This window comes from Euprymna scolopes, chromosome 8 (assembly GCF_053919585.1).
Source record: "Euprymna scolopes isolate OS-2025 chromosome 8, ASM5391958v1, whole genome shotgun sequence".
NCBI classification, from domain to species: domain Eukaryota; kingdom Metazoa; phylum Mollusca; class Cephalopoda; order Sepiida; family Sepiolidae; genus Euprymna; species Euprymna scolopes.
In genome coordinates this window covers 39,353,389-39,371,644 of record NC_136489.1, presented here as the reverse complement: position 1 = coordinate 39,371,644, position 18,256 = coordinate 39,353,389, and the positions used below count along the sequence as shown (strand labels likewise).

Sequence of the window (18,256 nt, the reverse complement as noted above, 5' to 3'; positions counted from 1 at the left end):
ATTACTCTGAAACCACCAGAAAGCGCATCGAAGCACAGAAATTAGGAACCCGGGATTTTTGGAAAATCTACAACAGCGTAGTTAATAATGGACAGTCAATTATTCCCCCACTAACAAACAATCATGAGGTTGCTTGCACGGCAACTGACAAGGCTAATCTGCTTGCCAGTCGGTTTGCCTCAAACTCCACACTGAACTCGGTACACCACTCACTCCCTGATTTTCCTCTGCGAACAGACGCCACACTTGACGACTTGAAAATCACCCCTTCTCAGGTACATGCTATTATAAAAAACCTAGACACCTCTAAAGCATGTGGACCAGATCTCATCCCGGCTGTGCTATTAAAAAAATGCTCTGCCGAGGTTGCTCCAGTTCTGTCCAAACTTTACAATAAATGCCTTAACGAATCTTGTTTTCCCGACTGCTGGAAAACCGCCTCTGTGGTACCAGTCTTCAAGAATTCTGGTGAAAGAACTGACCCACTAAATTATCGCCCCATTAGCCTCCTCCCGCTTTTCGCCAAAATATTTGAGTCCTTAGTTAATAAAGCCCTAGTCCAGCACCTAACAGCTGCTAAACTCTTGACTGACAAACAATATGGATTCAGGCAAGCCCGTTCAACAGCAGATATCTTAACTGTAGTTTCTGAACGTATATACCGTTCATTGGATAAAACAGGGGAGGGTAGAGCGGTGGCCCTTGATATATCTAAGGCTTTTGACAGGGTATGGCACGATGGTCTTCTAAGGAAAATTAGATCATATGGAATCACTGGAAGAATTCATAACGTAATTAAATCCTTCTTAAGTAATAGAAAAATCAAAGTTGTCCTCGACGGACGTACATCCAAACAATATGACATAAATGCGGGAGTGTCTCAGGGGTCTATCCTTGGACCTCTATTGTTCCTGATATTCATAAACGACCTCCCTGATAATATTGTTTCGGAGATGGGTATATTTGCCGATGACACCACTCTCTATAACAGATATGAGGGGAAAACAGATGAACACATATCCAAGAAAATGGCAGAAACACTAGAGGATGACCTCCAATCCGTAGTGGAATGGGGACAAAAATGGTTGGTCTCATTCAATGCTGCTAAGACTAAGCTTGTTTCCTTCAATAACTACAAGAAACCTTCTCTACCACCAATAGCAATGGCCAAGAACACATTGCCTGAAAGTACTTCTTTTAAACTCCTCGGCCTAACGTTTACAGGGAATATGAACTGGAATAGATACATTGAGAGCATTGCCAAGGCTGCTGCAAGGAAGGTTGGCTCCCTCTACCGTGCTAGAAAACTACTTATGCCTGCCAGTATCCTATACCTCTATAAGGCAACCATTCGCCCATGTATGGAGTACTGTTCTCACATCTGGGCTAGTGCATCTGCTGCTTGTCTCTCGCTCCTGGACAGGGTTCAAAAAAGAGTCGCAAACCTGATAGGTCCTGAACTGTCATCTGGGCTTCAACCTCTGTCCCATCGACGAGATGTTGCATCCCTTTGCCTGTTCTACAAATACTTTAATGGTGAATGCTCTGACGAACTGCAAACACTTGTACCTCCCCGACCTTACTACCCCCGACAAACCCGACAAGCTACTAAGTCTCATCCCTTTACAGTGGAGATCCCTAGGTGCAAGAAAGCCTTTTACTCCAATAGTTTCTTCCCCAGAACTGCGGGTCTTTGGAACTCCCTTCCGGGATTCTGCTTTCCCAACTGCAATGATATGCAGAAGTTAAAGTGTAATGTTAACACACATCTTTCTACTCTTCTCCCTTCATAATGACCCCGCTAATTAATTCCCTAATAGTAGCCCCCTGCTTCAAAGTGGCACTGTGCCTTGTTTGGGGTGAAAATTGAACTAAAAAAAAAAAAAAATCTTTCCAGCGACCTTGGCAACAGACTTGATGTACGTGTTCCATTTCAGATCAGGAGTAAAGGTCAAACCAGAAGCTTGTCAAAACACGGGGCCTCACCCAGACGAGAGCCATCCATCACAATTGATGCCAGATGGGATCAGAGTGTTGATGATGTAAGGATAGGAGTTTGGTTTTGGATGCATTAAAGGTAACCAGCCCCATCTTCCCCCACTGAACCACGCGCTCGAGATCAGAGGAGAGAAAATACGAGAGAACTTTGTCATTTACAGCCTTTGATGTGTTGCCGCAGATGGTCGTGTCATCAGCATAGATGTCAACGAATGATTTAAGTATGTGTTTAGGGAGGTCATTGACGTAGATCAGAAAAAGAGTTGGGCCCAGGATTGACCCCTGAGGGACTCCAGCATTTATATTGCAGGCCTCCTATTTTTATCCATCTACCCCTACTCTTATGAGCCGATCGGAGAGAAATGATTTAATGATTGAGAAAACATTTCCAGTTATACCGTAGCTGGAAATCTTGTGAAGTAGACCCTTATGCCATACCTTGTCGAAGGCCTTTGATATGTCAAGAGTAATTGCCCTAGAAAGGAAGCCTTTGTCAAGAGATTCACTTATCCTGTGGGATCTAACTGTCAGCACATCTGCGGTAGATCTTGCAGAGCGGAAACCATATTGTGTGTCACTAAGAAGGTTATGTCTGCTGAGGTTTTTGACTATTTCTCTATTCAATATGGATTCCAGCAACTTACTCATAACACACAGGAGACTTATTGGTCTGTACTGAGAAGGAGATGACTTATAACCTGAATTCTTAAATACAGGGCAAATTGATGAGGTCTTCCAGGGAGTCGGAAAGCACTTCTTTTTAAGGCAGCGCTTTAATAGTTTTGTAAGTATGGGAGCAACTTCTGGTTGAAGTTTTTTAACACTATAATTGGGATGCTATCAGGGCCAGTTGCTTTACTGGAATCTAGGTTCTTAATTAGCTTAGCGACCTCATGCACCGATATTTGTATGTTACCTAGCTTGTTCTGTGTTATAGGAGGAAATATGAGGAGTTGATGGCCTTCGTCGCATAGGGTAGAATTAGCTGCAAAGTTCTTTGCAAATAGTTTGGCCTGTCTGACGCTGACGAGATGACCTCTGGTCCATTGATAATGGTTGGGATAGAACGCACACTTCTGTTCAGGATCCTATTTGTTATTTGCCAAAACTGGTGGGAACCAAGCCGCTGATCAGCTACCTATTTTAACAGACTAGGCATATAGCTCTCTTGCATTTTTTATTATTCTTTTACAGTGGTTGCTGAAAGTGGTTTCTGAAAGCAGCTTTAGTCTCAATGCATGAATTAAGTTGGTAGCTATGGAAAAAGTGATTTCTGTGCCCGATAGCAGCAGCACATTCTTGGAAGAACCATGGCTGGCTGTTAGGTTTTTGTTGGAATTTTTTAGATGGTATGAATTGGTCTATGCCTACAATTAACCATTCAGTCAGATCTGATACTATAGAGGACACTTCCTTTTTAAACATGGAGTGCAGAGGTAAATCAGATATGAATGTACGTAAGCTATTCCAGTCAGCCATAGATTATCGGTATACAGTACGGTGGAGGGGTACGTCTGGGGACTTCTTACATTTCGTTTTTATCTTAACTGATATGACGGAGTGGTCGGAGGATCCTAGAGGAGAATGAACGGAACATGAACATAGCTCAGGGGAAGTTGAGAGAAAAAGGTCTAGGAGGCTTGCATATTGACCGGGTGCATCGGGCACACGGGTGGGTTCGCGAACAATCTGAGTGAGGTCATAATCAATGGCAAAATCATGACAAAATTTCCCCTCATCGGCTGTCTTGTTTGAATGGGTCAGCCATTCCACGTTATGGACGTTGAAGTCACCACAGATGTCGATGTTAGCCGAGGGATGTGTAGACAGTATGTGGTCTATTTTCTCTGATATGCTCTTAAAGATAGTAACTCCGCTGTTGTGGGGCCGATAGAGGGCAAATATAAATGCAGTGGTGTAAGCAAGTGCAACCCTGAAGCACATATAGGGTAAATTAGGATCTTCTCTAGAGATATCCCTGCCGCACGGGAAGCCATCCTTAATGTAGGCACATATTCCATGCCCATGGCGATCTTGGGTGCCAGATTTATCTGTTAAGTGAGAGTATCCGTTAATTATGAACTCATCTAGGGAAGTGGTCGGCCAGTTTCACTTAGAAATAATATGTTCGGTTTCGTCTCCTGTAATTGGGTTTCAACCTCTGGAAATTTGGAACGTAGACCCTTGATGTTGGAGAAGGAGACCTAGTAGTAGGGATCTACGTTGGAAGATGGGGTTCTAGGTTTAATCGAGTTTTTATTCTGGAGATATTTGATGTTGAGGTTTTGGGATTTGTGGAATATGTCGGCATACTTGGTTAGAGCAGTACAGAGAGGGAAAGTAAGAACAGTAATTTTTTTGTAGCACACGAAAAAGTAAAGCCGTACCAATTACCCACCAGTATGGCATCGAGAGGCCCCACCAGAGACTACTGCATTGTCCAGATCCACTCACCAAATGGCAATACAGCAGTCCCAGTACTTTGCGCCTGCTGATAGGAGAGCCTCCTTAGTGGTTAATCCAAGGTTCGGGTCCCTGACTATCAGCCGGATCACGTCAGCCCAGACAAAGCGTTTACCTCCAGCACCCTTACTTGTGACATGGCCAAAAGGACAGACAGAGACAGAAAAAATTCCGACATCTCAGACTACTGGTCACCAAGTACTACTTACCTTTAAGCAGCTTTTTCTTCAACCTTTGTCAGAAAAATCACTCATTGAATGAGGACTGAAGGACAAAAAAGGAGAAGCGAGAGTTACTAGAACTGCCGATAACACATCCACTGTATTATCTATTCTCCATTTTAAAATAATGCATCCACTGTATTATCTACTCTCCATTTTAATTTTTTTTAAAACATACATTGTATATCTACTCATATAAGTAAAACAATAGAATAGTCAAATAAGTAGGTAAGAATACATACTTCAGTAAACTCACCATAATGATAAAAATATAGACACGTACGATATAAAGAGTTAACGTGGAAATTATTGTTTTTGTCATCATTAAATATATTGATATTGAATATTTTATAATAAACTAAAAGTGTATCAGAATATTTGTAGATGGTCGATATAAATGTTCATCAACACTTTAATAATAAAAATAATTAATGAAAAAATGATTTTTCTCCAAAAAACGCAAAAATTGAAAGAGTGCCAATAACTTCGGCTTTAACTCTTTCTCTCTCTCTCTCTCTCTCTCTCTCTCTATATATATATATATATATATATATATATATATATATATATATATATGTATATAAACAAATATACAAATATATAAGGATATGTATATATAAATATTCATATGAAATATTTTATATAAAAATATATATAAATACATATATATATATATAACTGCATATGTATATATAAACATCTATGCATATCTAAATATATACACTTATATGCAAATAAATATATAGGTACACGTATATACATATATATATATATGCACATTGTATATAGATATATGTGCATGTATGTATATATATATATATATTATATTTATACATATATAAGTAAAAAATAATAGAATAATTAAATAAACGAGTTATAAAAAGTTATGAAGTTAGTTTTAAGAGCGGAATCTTTTTAATCGATTCGCGTGCTTGGTGGCCGCGAGCTTTTCAAAACCAGGTGGGTACTACTCCCTCTCGCGTAAAATATTCGATCTGAATACATTTTCGGTCGCCCCAAGTCAATGGCAGTTTTCAGTCATTGCATTATAATAGACAGACGGTTGTAAGGTTAACTAAGTGCATTTAATTTCGACCAATTACGTTACCGTTATTTATATGGTTACTACTCTTATCTACCACCACGCCACGCTTTTGTTGGTGTTTATAAACAGTACATGATGTCTAAAGTTCTGCTCCTCCGGGATTATTTGCAATTAACGCCTGACACCTGCGTTCTTATTTTTGGGTTATCTCTTCATATCTTATGCCCATCTTCTTTGTATATTCTCTTGAAAACTAGTATTGCCTGGACGGTTTTGACGATTCGTCTCACTTATAACATCAAAAGGTTTGTTGTAGAGGTCAATTAGTGCAGCTTGAATGGAAACTTTTCTCTGCTGGAGGTATATTTACACTTCTTCAGTTGTCCACGTTTTGGGTTATGACGCCATTTTACCGGATGAGACGATGGGATCGGAATCTGCGAATGGCTAACGAGATGCAACCTTGCAGCTGCTTTCTCTTGTTGCTGTCCCGGAATTACAATTGATGTAAATGTTCGTTCGCTCTAGTGAGGTCAAATGAGTGCAAATAAAAGTAAACAAATCGATTACGTGCATTGCAGTGAATCACATCGACGTTCAGTGATTGTTAGAGCAGAATGGGAAGAATAAGATCAAAGGGTCAGTTAAAAATTGTCGGCAAATTTGCGTGAACAAATAATCAAAAAGAATCAAAATAGTTCAAATTGACAAAAAGTTTTACAAGGTGGAAAATGCTTACAGTTGTACACCTAGAATGGCGTTTATCCCTGACTGAAAAAAATGTTTATGTTCTGCAGAAGATCAGAAAACATCGATACCGTCGGTTGCTAATCAAAAACAAAAGGGCGCCTATAGTTGATTTGCTATGCCTTAATCTCATCAGCTTCCGGGGAAACATACATAAATAAGCGTCCGGCGTAAGAGATGTAAGATATGTCCTCTACGTTTTAATTTTAAACCGACGGTTGTGATGTTGTCGGGATCTTCTGTAACACATATATAAATGAATAAACCAGGATCTGAAATTTGCTCGTCAGAACAATTTCATTTGTTCTGCACTAAGTTTTATTTCTTGCATTCAACTTTTAAACAATATCAAATACCAGTCCATCTAAATTAGAATACTTGTTCACTCGATAGTGACGTCATCACATGTAGTGTATGTACATACTAAGTGAAAAGCACCATTCTACTATTAAAAACTCGTAATTTACTACTTATATATTCTCAGAAAAAATGAATTGAATAATAAAATAAAATTCTGATTTTTGTTTAGATCAGGAATGATTGCTCGTATTATTTTGCGTCTTCGGACTACTTTTAGCATCTTTAGGTTTATCAAAATAACGTTTCCATCCGTGTAACTTTCAACCTTATTCAAGTGCATATTGCCAAGTTTTGCAATGGTTTTGTTGACCTCAAGAATCTTCACATTATGATGAATTCCATTGGAAATTCCGTAAAGATTCACGTGTTTAACAGAAAGATTTCCGAGTTTAAGAATATACACCTGAATAAGGTGGAGTTTACATCAACCGAAAGGTTGAGTAAATAATACTCAAGATGCGAATTGTAGTTCAAAGACTCCAAAATCCAAATTATAACAATGCTCTATTTTTCTCATGCTAAGAATTAAGATGACGAGCATGTATATTTTAGTAATACCTTACCAGCACGTAAAATTATAGTAATTGTTATTGTTGAGGCATTCACTTTGGATTGGTTAGGCCGACCTTTTCCAACAAGTTCACAACTGTCTTACCAGGCATTGCGATTGAACGCTGCTTCCATTATGAGTACAAGTCATTGGCGATTCAAGCGATAAACTATATATAAAGGTGAAGGTAAAGGATCCGTTCAGCATCTTACTTTTATGTGATTAGGAACACGAGATATTATCTGTTATTTTTCTGTCTGTCGATCTACCTATATATCTAGGTTTAGCTATCTATCTATCTATCTATCTATCTATCATACTGGCGAGGTAAACAAGAGATGAGATATGAAGATGTTTTTATCAGCTTGTCAACCTATAAAATGGACAAGTTTCGCAATAAAATAGCTGATCCGGAAGGACGTGGTTGTCACGTTATCAGGTTAGCTGGACATAGGGTCGGAGTTAGAATTTGGACATAAAGAAGAGCGGACAGGTTAACGTTTGACCACCCGCTCCTGCTTGGGAAGGAGAGTACGTGTGTCTAAATTTAAGATTAGAATCGGCCACAAGCAAAGAAACTCACTTTCTATTCTTCTGCGTTCGACACTTGGAAATTGAACATAAAAACAAACTATATAAATCGTTTTGGAGTGAAATGCATTCGTTCAAACAGTTTCCAGCTTTCTTCCAAGAACAATGAAACCCAGGCGGAAAACAAGATCAAAGACACAGTTGAAAATGGTATGTCGAATACTTGGATGCCGCACGCGCACGCACACACACACACACACACACACACACACATAAGAAAAGTTAGACGATCATAGGAAGAACTCAAATAGGTCACAAATATAATTTGGATTCAGATAGTGAAGACACACTAGATAGAGAATAGTGACGCAGACACGCACTCAAACCCAACAACATAACGCTACTTTACCGTTAAGCAAGCTTTTGTAGTCTGCCACCGCGACGTTTCTTCCATCCTGGTGATGATGCAGCGTCAATGACTCCACGGATGAAGTCATCTGATTTTCGAGGAAGGGCGTGGCTGAACCAACGAAGGCGTCTAGTGGGAAAGGATTAATAATAGAAAGTTACTCTTCGATCACGTTGTAACACCGATTTAAATTATTAGAAAATAGGAACAATTGAAACAATTACCTTTGAATTTTAAATAGACCGAACAATTTTTCATTATTATTATCTGCAATGTTTTTTTTTAATTATTCCATAAAACCATAAGCTCCGAAACTATAGGAAAACAACGCGGCAATTATTCTGCAAATTTTTCACTTTCGCCATTTTTTACTAATACTGCTGCCTGTTTTCACGCAAAAAGACACAGTTTTACGACCATTTCATTAATGTCTTACTGCCGCAGGTACGTACTCCATAATAGAGAGTAACAAATATGTTCCTGTCCTTAAATTTTCCACTTAAACGGAACCCGAATTCACCGGGTCTTTTACTTGATAGGCTTATATAAACACATGCTCTCGATGAATTATTTGACTTCTCACATGCATTAATTTTTTATATATCACATTTGTTTAAAACACTTAAATAACAAACGATGCCAACGCTTATTTATTTAGAATAAAGAAAAAACTTTAATATTTTCATGTATGTGGGGGCTCAAAAATACCTGGTGTAGAAACCAGGCGCATGGTTACTCCTTTCCGTGTGATGGATCAAAAGATCTTGTCAGGTCATCTATCTAAGAAAAGAAAACCTCTGATATTAAAACAGGTGAAAGGACACCACCCCAGTTATTGTCGACATTTTCCTAGATCGGGTGATTCGAACAAATTCCGAGTTTACAAACCTAAATTGTTAAGGAGACAATAGACTCTGCTTATCGCCAGCTTTAACACTCCTTTTTTGTCCATTAGTTTATGGCCGAGGTACAAGCTGAAGGACTCACCAGAACCACTGTGCATGGATTTGTTTCCTGACTATAGGATATTAAACACCATTACTCTATTCTCTATTCTCGATTTCTCTTTCTTATTCAGAAACTGAGCAAATTGGGTTTGCTTGCATGTCACTTGTTCTCACTCGACTTGTTTGGTCAGGTCTTATTTGAGAAGTTGAGGATACTTGATTGACAGTTTGCCTGGCTGCTGTTTTTGTCTGACAGTACAGGAATCTAACTCTTTGATAGCGCTACGAGCGGCTGCGCTATCATCGGTTTTATAATATCGGGATAGTCGTAGTGCCATGTAGCGCAAGAAAAGAGGCCCTGTTTCTATGTCTGGTGAACTTTCACTAGGCCACGGGTTTCTAGGTAGGATTCGGCTAATTAAAGACTGTGTATACTTGGCGTCCAAACTACCCCACTTTGCTCAACAGCAACACTTTTCCCCTGAGCTGAAAAAAAAACATAATGAATGAACACCCAAAGAAATATTTCGATCAAACCAGACAACCGGCTAAACAAAACCATTTTGCCTTCTACATTGAGGCTCGCTTTCATAAATATCCGTTGAATTAGAGGTAATCTAGATGATGTAGAGTCTTACCTCCTAGTAAACTCCCTGGATATCTTAGCATAAAGTGAAACAAACTTGCACTTTTCAATCCTCTTTTATTACTTACCATGACCGAATCATCTCTAACTACTTTAACGACAGGATGCAACAGGACTCGGATAGATTTATGCACAGGCTTAGAATCTGTAGTCGTAGCACCCTTCCTTTAACTAGAGCAGCACTTTGGATCGGATGACCAGTCTTTTATGTGCTTTCGACTATCCTATATTCACTTAAATTACTTGTGCTTTCCTCTATCCTTTCATCACTAAAATCACACAGATGCAGCTAGACGCTCTGCTTATAGCTTCCCTACAACCATTATCTCACAAGGAAAGTAAAGTTCCCACCCGCCTCCCAGAATCAAACACCAGCCGACTTCACTTCTCTACCTATTCCTTCCACAGTAACCGAGGCTTATGTGACTAATCGCCACAGTCCACTTGAAAACGCAGATAACTTAGTATCAGCTGCCATCGCACTTAAATCCCTACTCCAAGTTGAGGAGCTATTTCTCAAAACAGCAAGGCACTACAAAAGGGCTGACAGAGAACTTATTATAGAAGACATCGGAGATGCCCTATGGACCGACATTTTTGCTCTCTCCGCTGAAAAGTGTGCAATTAAGACAACTGAATGTTGCAAAGCGGGTATTGAAGCAGATTCCCCACACGGAAGCCTCACTCATCATCAGGGTTCACTACAGATTTTGCAGTTGATTCTGCACAAAACCAGCTTGCCTTCTGCTGGTGTGTACGTCATATGTCTAATACGATGCAAGAAATCATTGTAAGAAGCGATAGTCAAAGAAAGCATGCTAAAATAATTCGGAAACGCATAGAATTGCAAAAGATAAGATCTCGTGATTTCTGCAAAATCTATGATAGTGTAATGAATAAAAGGCAGTCAGTAATTCTTACACTATCCAAAAACTATGATAGTGTAGTGAATAAAAGGCAGTCAGTAATTCTTACACTATCCAAAAACTATGATAGTGTAGTGAATAAAAGGCAGTCAGTAATTCTTACACTATCCAAAAACTATGATAGTGTAGTGAATAAAAGGCAGTCAGTAATTCTTACACTATCGAAAAACTATGATAGTGTAGTGAATAAAATGCAGTCAGTAATTCTTACACTATCCAAAAACTATGATAGTGTAGTGAATAAAAGGCAGTCAGTAATTCTTACACTATCCAAAAACTATGATAGTGTAGTGAATAAAAGGCAGTCAGTAATTCTTACACTATCCAAAAACTATGATAGTGTAGTGAATAAAAGGCAGTCAGTAATTCTTACACTATCCAAAATCTATGATAGTGTAGTGAATAAAAGTCAGTAATTCTTACACTATCCAAAAACTATGATAGTGTAGTGAATAAAAGGCAGTCAGTAATTCTTACACTATCCAAAAACTATGATAGTGTAGTGAATAAAAGGCAGTCAGTAATTCTTACACTATCCAAAAACTATGATAGTGTAGTGAATAAAAGGCAGTCAGTAATTCTTACACTATCCAAAAACTATGATAGTGTAGTGAATAAAAGGCAGTCAGTAATTCTTACACTATCGAAAAACTATGATAGTGTAGTGAATAAAAGGCAGTCAGTAATTCTTACACTATCCAAAAACTATGATAGTGTAGTGAATAAAAGGCAGTCAGTAATTCTTACACTATCCAAAAACTATGATAGTGTAGTGAATAAAAGGCAGTCAGTAATTCTTACACTATCCAAAAACTATGATAGTGTAGTGAATAAAAGGCAGTCAGTAATTCTTACACTATCCAAAATCTATGATAGTGTAGTGAATAAAAGTCAGTAATTCTTACACTATCCAAAAACTATGATAGTGTAGTGAATAAAAGGCAGTCAGTAATTCTTACACTATCCAAAAACTATGATAGTGTAGTGAATAAAAGTCAGTAATTCTTACACTATCCAAAATCTATGATAGTGTAGTGAATAAAAGGCAGTCAGTAATTCTTACACTATCCAAAAACTATGATAGTGTAGTGAATAAAAGTCAGTAATTCTTACACTATCCAAAAACTATGATAGTGTAGTGAATAAAAGGCAGTCAGTAATTCTTACACTATCCAAAATCTATGATAGTGTAGTGAATAAAAGGCAGTCAGTAATTCTTACACTATCCAAAAACTATGATAGTGTAGTGAATAAAAGGCAGTCAGTAATTCTTACACTATCCAAAAACTATGATAGTGTAGTGAATAAAAGGCAGTCAGTAATTCTTACACTATCCAAAAACTATGATAGTGTAGTGAATAAAAGGCAGTCAGTAATTCTTACACTATCCAAAAACTATGATAGTGTAGTGAATAAAAGGCAGTCAGTAATTCTTACACTATCCAAAAACTATGATAGTGTAGTGAATAAAAGTCAGTAATTCTTACACTATCCAAAAACTATGATAGTGTAGTGAATAAAAGGCAGTCAGTAATTCTTACACTATCCAAAAACTATGATAGTGTAGTGAATAAAAGTCAGTAATTCTTACACTATCCAAAATCTATGATAGTGTAGTGAATAAAAGGCAGTCAGTAATTCTTACACTATCCAAAAACTATGATAGTGTAGTGAATAAAAGTCAGTAATTCTTACACTATCCAAAATCTATGATAGTGTAGTGAATAAAAGGCAGTCAGTAATTCTTACACTATCCAAAAACTATGATAGTGTAGTGAATAAAAGTCAGTAATTCTTACACTATCCAAAATCTATGATAGTGTAGTGAATAAAAGGCAGTCAGTAATTCTTACACTATCCAAAAACTATGATAGTGTAGTGAATAAAAGTCAGTAATTCTTACACTATCCAAAATCTATGATAGTGTAGTGAATAAAAGTCAGTAATTCTTACACTATCACAAAATCTATGATAGTGTAGTGAATAAAAGGCAGTCAGTAATTCTTACACTATCCAAAATCTATGATAGTGTAGTGAATAAAAGTCAGTAATTCTTACACTATCCAAAATCTATGATAGTGTAGTGAATAAAAGGCAGTCAGTAATTCTTACACTATCCAAAAACTATGATAGTGTAGTGAATAAAAGTCAGTAATTCTTACACTATCCAAAATCTATGATAGTGTAGTGAATAAAAGGCAGTAATTCTTACACTATCCAAAAACTATGATAGTGTAGTGAATAAAAGGCAGTCAGTAATTCTTACACTATCCCAAAACTATGATAGTGTAGTGAATAAAAGTCAGTAATTCTTACACTATCCAAAAACTATGATAGTGTAGTGAATAAAAGGCAGTCAGTAATTCTTACACTATCCAAAAACTATGATAGTGTAGTGAATAAAAGGCAGTCAGTAATTCTTACACTATCCAAAAACTATGATAGTGTAGTGAATAAAAGGCAGTCAGTAATTCTTACACTATCCAAAAACTATGATAGTGTAGTGAATAAAAGGCAGTCAGTAATTCTTACACTATCCAAAAACTATGATAGTGTAGTGAATAAAAGGCAGTCAGTAATTCTTACACTATCCAAAAACTATGATAGTGTAGTGAATAAAAGGCAGTCAGTAATTCTTACACTATCCAAAAACTATGATAGTGTAGTGAATAAAAGTCAGTAATTCTTACACTATCCAAAAACTATGATAGTGTAGTGAATAAAAGGCAGTCAGTAATTCTTACACTATCCAAAAACTATGATAGTGTAGTGAATAAAAGTCAGTAATTCTTACACTATCCAAAATCTATGATAGTGTAGTGAATAAAAGGCAGTCAGTAATTCTTACACTATCCAAAAACTATGATAGTGTAGTGAATAAAAGTCAGTAATTCTTACACTATCATAAAACTATGATAGTGTAGTGAATAAAAGGCAGTCAGTAATTCTTACACTATCCAAAAACTATGATAGTGTAGTGAATAAAAGTCAGTAATTCTTACACTATCCAAAATCTATGATAGTGTAGTGAATAAAAGGCAGTCAGTAATTCTTACACTATCCAAAAACTATGATAGTGTAGTGAATAAAAGTCAGTAATTCTTACACTATCCAAAATCTATGATAGTGTAGTGAATAAAAGGCAGTCAGTAATTCTTACACTATCCAAAAACTATGATAGTGTAGTGAATAAAAGTCAGTAATTCTTACACTATCCAAAATCTATGATAGTGTAGTGAATAAAAGTCAGTAATTCTTACACTATCCAAAATCTATGATAGTGTAGTGAATAAAAGGCAGTCAGTAATTCTTACACTATCCAAAATCTATGATAGTGTAGTGAATAAAAGTCAGTAATTCTTACACTATCCAAAATCTATGATAGTGTAGTGAATAAAAGGCAGTCAGTAATTCTTACACTATCCAAAATCTATGATAGTGTAGTGAATAAAAGTCAGTAATTCTTACACTATCCAAAATCTATGATAGTGTAGTGAATAAAAGTCAGTAATTCTTACACTATCCAAAATCTATGATAGTGTAGTGAATAAAAGGCAGTCAGTAATTCTTACACTATCCAAAATCTATGATAGTGTAGTGAATAAAAGTCAGTAATTCTTACACTATCCAAAATCTATGATAGTGTAGTGAATAAAAGGCAGTCAGTAATTCTTACACTATCCAAACACCAGAAAGGTTCATGCACGGCAACCAAGAAGACATAACTGTTTGCCGGCGATTCGCCTCCAACTCTACCTTAAAGCCAATAAACAACTCTATACCAAATGTCCCTATGCTGACTGTAGCCACATTAGATGATGTAAAAATTACCCATTCTAATGTCCATGATATCATAAAAAAACTTATACACCTCTAAGGCGTGTGGATCTGATCTCATCCATGCTATACTAATTAAGAAATGCTCGGGCAAGCAAGCCCCGTACTTTCCAAGCTCTACAATAAATGCCTAGCTGGATCTTGCTATCCCAAAAGCTGGAAGATCGCCTCTGTGGTACCAAGGTACAAGATATCTGGCGAAAAACTTCCACTTTCAATTATCGCCCTATTAATCTTCTACCAATCTTCGTTAAAATGTTTGAGATCTTGATGCACTAGTCCACCATCTCGCAAAAGCAAATCTTCTCTCTGGCGAACTATGGATAAACGCAATGTCGTTCTACTGCAGATATTTTAACAGTCATCTATAAACTCATATACCATGTACTGACGACACAACGCTCTATAATATTTATGAGGGAAGAACAGGTGTAGACAGACCTAAGACGATGGCAGAAGCGTTGGAAAATGACCTGCAGCCAATAGTTGAATGAGACTGCAAATGGATAGTAGCAATTAATGCTAGAAAGACTAAGTTGCTCTTCTTTAATAATTATAAGACGCCTCTCCAACAGCTTATATCCATGAAAAATAACACCTTACCTGAGAATTCTTCAAACTCTTCGGCCCAACATTTGCGGGCAATATAAACTGGAACAAATACATTGAAGACATTGCAAAAGCTGCTGCATAGAGAGTGGTTTCCCTCTATTGAGCTACAAGAATATCCTGTACCTCTACAAGGACACCATTCACCCATAAATGGACTGTTTTGCCACATTTGCGCTGGTGCATCTAACACTAGCTTCTCCCTCTCGGATAGGGTCCAAAAAAAGGATTTCAATCTAATAGGTTCCACTTTGTCAACTAAGCACCAACCCCTGTCCCATCGCCGCAAGGTTGGATCTCTGTGCCTGTTTAATAAATATTTTAATAGAATGTTGTCTGATGAACTCTTTTCACTTGTGCCCCCTCGATGTACATATTCTCGACAAACCTGCTTACCAATAAAAACTCAACCTTCTTGTTGAGGTCTCTAAATGCCAGAAAGCTTTCTATTATAATAGTGGCTTTCCTCAAACAGCTAAAGTGGAATCCCCTTCCTGCTACCTGTTTCTTTAGCTGTACTGACATGCAGAATTTTAAATGTAACGTAAACCATCGTTATGTGCAAAATGAATACCGACAATTAACCAATTTTTCTGAACTTTTCAATATTTATCAAATATAATCACGGAATATAATGAACATATTATTAGTCGCGTGCAAGCGACTCTATAAGTAACTCAGTCGGTCGGTAGGTCTGTCGGTCGGTCTGTATCACTTTTGTGCTTGGCCTTTTTGGTTAAGATCAAAGGTATGTTGTTAATAGATGCCGTTCTTAGTTTTTTAAGCTTTTCTTAGCCCTTTGGCCAAGACTGGCAGATACTGCAAGCAAATACCATATGTGGGAGCAATCCCACATATGAGACCTCGGTCAATGTAGGGGCAACCCTTCATAGAAATTGTCACTATCCAGCTCCCATTTCCCACCCATTGGGAACTGGTCCCCTCTTCCCTCCACCTTCTCTCTCTCTCTCCACATAAAAAAACGGCCTTGTGCCTAATTTGCTTAGTGGGGAAGCAAATAAATACCAACCCTTCATACCAATTGTCACTATCCAGGTCCCCTACTCCCCGGGGAGCTGGCCCCCATTCCCCTTTCTCTCCTCACATTAAAAATCGGTCTTGTGCCATATTTGCTCCGTGGGGGAGCAAATAAGTACCAACCCCATATATAAGATCTTGGTCGCGTTAGGGGCAACCCTTCATACCAATTGTCACTATCCAGCTCCCCTACTCCCCGGGGAGTTGGTCCCCATTTCCCCTTCACTCCTCACATTAAAAATCGGCTTTGTGCCTAATTTGCTAGGTGGGGGAGCCAATAAATACCTTTTTCTTGGCCTTTTGGCCAAGATCAAAGTGTAGTATCTTTCTTACTACATGATGTACTTATTGTGATATAAAGTGAGCGATCACTTTTCTGTATTAATTTAATGTAAAATGATCACCCACTTTACAACCAGTCAATTTCAAAGCCATTCAAGTCATTCTCCAAATCATTCAAGTTGTTTTTGAAGGATTCCAGTTATTTTTTAAGCTTTCAAGTCATTCTTAAGGTCATTCAATTCATCCTTAAGTTCATTAAAATCATTTTAAGTCATTTACTTTTTATTTATTTAAGGCATTTCAGTCCATTTTCGGTTATTTTAGTTCATCTTTAAGAATTTCATGTCAATCCCACATTCACGCATTCATTCATTATACGAGAGCACGCGACTAATGGCTATCGGTCTTGTTTTATTTAACTCTCAATGCAAATGTATTATTTTGCTTAAACAAAAAAATACCTTTACTCTAGTTATGGTGTTTAGTAATAAAAAAAAAATGAATGAATTTATTTTTGCATTTTTGATGAAAATAAAGCATCATAAATTGAAACAATAAAACATATTTACTTTTTTTAGGAACATTACGAAAAAAGCCCTTAAAGTCCGTATTAATGAATTCGATATAACTCGAAGAAAAATTAATTTCTCGAACTGCCGATATTATTCATTGAATTTAGCCTTATTTTTAAAAATATTTTCACACGCAACAACACGCTAAATATATTTCGACTTTTTTTAGATAACAGGTGTCGGATAATTTTTATATGTAAGATTCTTATATTTTCCTTGCTTGAATGATTTTGAAACTTTTGGTGTAACATAATTTTTATATAATCTTGAAAAATATTTTTAAAATTTAAAAACAAGAACATAGAAAAATAATTAAATAAAAATTATGTTAAAAATTATACAAACGTACCCGATATGAATGCATGGATGCACGTCTGAGAAAAAAATCCCTCTTTTTAATTACCTGACGTCATTTTCAGACAGTCTATCGACTTTCTGACATTTTGGGCTTCCGAATAATTCAGGTTAAGACGACGTCCGTTTTGCTGTCCTTCTACGAAGGTAGAATCTCTCGGTTTTGGGGTCTCATTAAGCTATTTTTGTACAACAAGGCGTTTGTTTCTTTAATTCACTATGTAAGGACTTTGCAAATTACTTTGGAAATAGACTCTCAAAGAATTTTAAAAACGAGTTTATTTAACTTCAAAATTTAGCTGAATTTGTTCCCCGTACATAGTAAAAATCTTGTAATCTTTTCTAGCCATAGTCTGAAACAGTAGCCCCCTACATCCAAGTGCCGATATGCCTTATCAGCGTGTACATGAGTAAAAAAAATATCTTTACATTCTTAGTTTTAGAGAATGACGGCAAATCAACAGCTTGAATCACATATTATGATTATAAAAACTGGCTATTCAGATTAATAGTTCGTATTTTTAGAACCCGTAAAATTTCATTTCCAATTAGATTTATCCAAATACACCATTTTTCGGATAAATGATTTCATAAGTTTTCATCTGTTTTTACTTCTTTTTACTGCTCCAGTTTCACCTTGGACTTTGCGCCAGTCATATCTACGAATGGCAAAAAATTACTCTTTTTCTTCTTTCTATCGGCGTCTTGACTTAACATGTTG

General features: G+C 36.9%; 1 pseudogene; it reads left to right on the top strand.

Annotated features, from left to right (window-relative positions):
- Positions 1-16,610: 16,610 nt before the first annotated feature.
- Positions 16,611-16,736, top strand: LOC145284332 (U2 spliceosomal RNA; annotated as a pseudogene).
- The last annotated feature ends 1,520 nt before the right edge of the window (positions 16,737-18,256 follow it).